This window comes from Vicia villosa, linkage group LG6 (assembly GCF_029867415.1).
Source record: "Vicia villosa cultivar HV-30 ecotype Madison, WI linkage group LG6, Vvil1.0, whole genome shotgun sequence".
In the NCBI taxonomy this organism is placed as follows: Eukaryota; Viridiplantae; Streptophyta; class Magnoliopsida; order Fabales; family Fabaceae; genus Vicia; species Vicia villosa.
This window is the reverse complement of record NC_081185.1, coordinates 100,345,349-100,350,776: the sequence shown is the minus strand read 5'-3', so window position 1 is coordinate 100,350,776 and position 5,428 is coordinate 100,345,349. Positions and strand designations below refer to the sequence as shown.

Here is a 5,428-nt window from a genome sequence, read left to right as displayed (position 1 = left end):
GAATAGTATTAATTTTATTTTTAAATCATCACATTTTTAAAAGCCGTGTTCAAATCTAATATTTTTTATAAGTCGGAGAAAATATATTATTTATTAAACATTATTACAAATTCTGCACCCAGAAATATGGCATTTGATCCAAATTTTATGTCGGCGTAGGAGGTCACCTAGAAATTCTGCAAGGACAAAATTAGTGATGGTGGGGGTACATATAACAGCATTAACTTTCCAAAACCTAATAGTACAAAGCAATTGACTCTAGAATGGAGTGACATTAATCAAGTGGGAAAAAGTAGGTTTAGCAATAAGAAAATTATTTATTTTTTGGCATATAAATTAGAATTTGGCAAGAGTGGACCACATTGATAGGTTGTTCACAGTTGACTAGCACTTGAAATTTCAAAGACGAATCAACCATTCATAGCTTAAATTACTCCATAGCAGACTAATAGTAGTATCTTAGTTGGTTCGAATCTTTGGAGTTAGATTAAATAATTGAAGAAAAAAGCATCACCACAAATGGATTGTTTTATCAAGAAAATATTTAATGTGAATGCGAGTTCAGCTGTCAGCTTGTGGGGCTACAAATGTCTTTTCACTCATTTGTAATTAGGAATCTTTTGATTTTAAAGAATTCTTAAGTAGAGCAGCCTCTATGGACTTTTAGGTCACACTATTTCACTTTGAATCCATGAGAATGCCAGATTGCTTATTTCTTAATTGCATTAATCTATATACTTTAATATATATGTTTGAGTCAAGGTCGTTTTATGGCGTGTAAAGAGAATAATTGCACAAACCCAAAATTTGTCACAGTTAAACCCGAGACAAAAAAAACCTCAAAAAAAATTTGTCACAGTTAAACCCTACATATAAAACCTCATAAAAAAATTTGTCACAGTTAAATCCTAGACAAATAAAACCTCATAAAATGCTTATACAGTTAACCCGTAATTAAATAATAAGACATATTTCTAATGTATCATAATTAAACTATGATTAATCTAACCTCCAAAAACATAAGACAGTTCTGGTGGGATTATTCTCATAAAATGCTTTCTGTCTTTGTTTTGAATATCTTGGTTAGATTCAGACAGAAAGATTAACAACTCCATTGAAGTCTTATATTTGAATGATATTCATTCCAAATTTAAGACTAGATAAAGAGATTATTTAAAATAAAAAGTTAGCAAAAGAAAAATTAGTATTAATAATATGAACCTTCATTTTCCTCTCTCTATTCTTTAAAGGCAGATAAAGTGTTTAAAATTGGACCTTAAATGAAGAATCAAGGTCCAAAAATATATATTGTAAATGTTTTATAATTTTAATGTCAAACAATAATTTCTGAGCTAATCAAACCGCTCCAATTTTGAGTTACATTTGGAGAAGATGATGCGGTTGGAGCATTCAAGCCTCCCATTGGGTTGTTACAAGACTGACTTACCAATGTTGCTAAAAGGTTTGGAGTTTCTTGCCTTCAAGGAATCTAAAGTATCCACAGCATTCTGCACACGACGCACCTGTATGAAGGTGAACAAACCGTTTTTCAGGCCTTCCAAGATAATATGAATGATGCAATTGCAGATCTTCAAAGTTTAATATGAATGATGCAATTACAGATTATGATTACGAAAACAAGAAGTCCATTACCATGCACAATACTTACATAGCACAAGAATTTATCCTTTTACACAACTTTAGGAAAACGGGAAAATTTGTTGAGTGAAAGTTTAGAATTTTTATAAAGAAACTAATCCTTAGAGTGACAAAGAAAACATTGAAGCCATATTGCATCAAAGAAAATTCATTTAAAGAGGAATCTAAAAGAACAACATTTTGTGATATATACCCCTTTTGCAAAAATCATAGCAAATCATTGAAGAGATGCTTTAAAATTCATACAGAAAAAGTGAGAGGAAGAAATCATTTTTCATGACCTACCACAAACATTAATGAACAAATCATTAAACTTTCAAGTCAGAAACTCTTAACACCAAAAATTGTTACCTCGGCTTTTCTTTGCAACTTCGCTTCACCTTCAGCTTTAATACCGTCCAGCTTCAGCAATTGCCTCATAAGCAACTCAGTGGACACAAGAAACTCTTTGTCCAACACCTTGGTCCCTCCATCCACAGCCACCTCCAATGCCGACACCTGCAAAATCAGTAATATATTCATTCTCTAGTTCGGGTTATCGCGTTTCTATAATGAACAATAATATGGGAAAGATGGGCTCACCCTCTCACAAAGCTTGTCCACCTCTGATCTGACAACAGCAACAGCTTCAAAAGCTTTCAACATTTCATTGTGCTTTCTAACTTCTTCAAGATTACTCTCTTTGCTAGCAGTATCCTCCAAAAGCAAAAGCTTTGACCTGTCCTTCACACCTTCCATGTGCAAATATTCTTCATTCTCCTTTTCTTTGTCTTTAAAGAAGAGTCTTTGCTGTTCGGGCTTTAAACCAGTTTTGTGTGCAAGCATTTCCTTAACATCCCCTGTTATTAAAGACTTAAATTAAGACAGACACATACCAATGTAAACAAAAGATCTTCTAAAGTATATGCTACTTATAATCTGTAACATTAAAAATGAGCTAAGTTTCCACAAACATATTCCATATCAAGATAAAATTGATTTATGCAAAACTTAAAGGAGTTATTCTCACAGAATAAAAATAAATCATACAATTGGCCTAAGGTTCCAAGCTTTCAAGTTAATCAACATAGTTCTTTTACTTTTTCAGATAGCTAGTTTGTTCACTAAGGATATCAATTGTGATCGTATAAAGCATCTAAGCTAATAAATGGAGGGGCCGCCCTTTGTAACATAGTAATACCTACAGTTTATCTTAGTTTGAAATTCAAAGTTCTGCAAAGATAATATCATATTATCTCTTTCAAAATCTTTGTTTGGGAAGAAAGGAAGAAAGAAAGATTGATGAATGGCATCACATTATATGCCGTCACTAATATGTATTAGCTTACATCAAATTGAAAGACTTCGTTCGCTCGGGAAAAAAGTTTAAAACTTCAAAACCCCTAGTATTGTCATTACAAGTTCCACTTCCACTTTAGAAAAGTATTTTACTCCTGAAAGAAAAGATACCAATATGCCCAACCATTTAGGATTCCACTATCAATTTGCAGCAAAGTCCACCATTTTCAACACAATAGAGTATTATTGTGCTAAAATGCACACACCCAATCATCAAATAATAACACCACCCTCAAAACACCAATTCAACAACCAAAATCCAAAACCTCTTATCCATTGAATCTCTCCTCCATCATCATCTCACATAAGATGAACCAAGTACACCATGAATTCATCAACTCGAATTTCAACAAACATCAGAGTAAAAAATAGTTAAATTATTTCAAAAATAAACATAAGCGTTTATCATATACAAGCCTAAGTATAAGCTATTTCAAAGACAAAGATAAAAATAAAGTAAAATTGTTTTCACAAATGTTATAAAAATAAATGTCATATGTTGGTTCCATGAACTCTCAAAGAGTCACCCAAGTGATTATGTTAATAGATAAACTCAAATAAATCAATCAAAATCGACGAATAACAAGAACCCTCGAAGAGGGTTTTTCTTTTATTCAATACAATGGAAGCAACAATATTTGCAAATTGTAACTAAACCTTTATACAATATCCAAGCCAATCACCATTAGATTTAGCTTATCCAAGTGGCAAAGTAAAATCTACACTACACAATGTATCTTTTTCTATCAAACTATCCTTCATTCCACAAATTCTAAAATCTAATTCAACAACAAAATACAATTACACGTAAATATGAATCATGTCAGTTCTACATAGCTTGCAACAATCACCAAATTCAACATCAACAATAACCAAAACTAAACGAAAACTCAACATTTCAAAAACTCAATCACAAAACCAGCACATAGAAAAGTAGTGCAGAAAGAGAAAAGAATCTCACAGAAAGTAGATTGAGCTGGAAGGTAAACTTCGTGCTGAGAAGAACCATGAGAAACACTGACGTTGATCATCGGTCCATCATTGTAATCATCGTCACCAGCTTCTCGTCGCTGTACGAACATACCGCCGGGACGCATCTCCCAGTCGACGTCGTCCTTCGTCGGCGAGACTCCGGTGGAATGCGCGTCGCTATTCATTGAAGTTGCGGTGGTTTCAAAACGCACCGATTTGGTGCGTTTTGATGAACGAGGAAGGAGAAGAGGAGAATCACACAATGGTTGCTCCTCTCATAATCTATACCTTTTGCCAATTCTCTTTCATTTCACATCCTCTTTATTCCACTTTTTCTTTGTTATTTTTTATGGATTTTTTTATTTTAGTAAACAAAATTAACAAAAAAAAAGTTTATTTTCATTTTTGTTTGACTGTTTTATTTTTTAAACTTATAGAAAAATGACAATAATTATTAAAATTCATGCATAAGGCCACTTTCAAAAAGTAATCTATTCATTTTAATAATATTTCTTTAAATAAAAAGGTAACTCTGAAAGAAATATTTTAAAACTTTGAAAAAGTGAGTGACTTTTTATAAGCTACTAATATATTAGACTATATCTCAATGTCTCCCATAGATCTTTTACACACCGTGTGAAATTTTAATTTTGCCTCCAACTTTTATAGGTGCACTTCCGAAAGCACCCTGATTTTAAAATAAAAAAGTGTTTCCTTCAGTATGTACATCTACGGAAACCAATACTTTCAGTTGAGGAAGCCTTCTGCAAATCCATCTACGAAATGTGATGAAAAGAGAGTGTTCAATAGATGTACCTACGGAACAACTATATTTTTAAATAGGCTTAATTGCAACTTTGGTCCCCCTATTTTATCTTTTTCTCGATTTTAGTCCCCTCATTTTTAAAACCACGATTTTGGTCCCCCTTTTGAATTTTCTATTGAAAAAGATACAGGAATAAGGACTAATTTTGCAGAAAAAGGCAAAATAGGGGGACGGAAATTGCACAGAAAACTTAAAAAGGGACTAAAATAGTGATTTTTAAAATAGAGGGATCAAAATCAAGAAAAGGACAAAATATGGGGACTAAAGTTACAATTAAGCCTTTTAAATATATGTTTAGTGAAAATCATCCTTTGTAGCATAGAATCTACAAATATAATATACTTCATTTTCATTTCTATCATTTTTAAATTAGGAATTGATATTGACTAACAAGTGTGGATCTTGTAGTGGGTTTGGAGTTGTTGTAGGAGGTAGATTGTCCTTTTCCTATAGGAACAACAAGAGCATTTTGCATGCAAAATAGAAAAGTCACTCAATTTTGATCCAACAATTTTGCAGGGGAACTGTTAACTGCTTTGGGCCCTTATTTGTATAGTTTTTCCTAAGGCCCATTTTTCCTTTTATAGGGTTGTGGTGCCCATAGTAGTGCTGCTAGTTTTTTCCTTTTCTGGC

General features: G+C 32.6%; 1 pseudogene; it reads right to left on the bottom strand.

The window, feature by feature from the left end:
* Window positions 1-1,186: 1,186 nt before the first annotated feature.
* Window positions 1,187-4,298, bottom strand: LOC131609408 (BAG family molecular chaperone regulator 4-like; annotated as a pseudogene).
* Window positions 4,299-5,428: the final 1,130 nt, after the last annotated feature.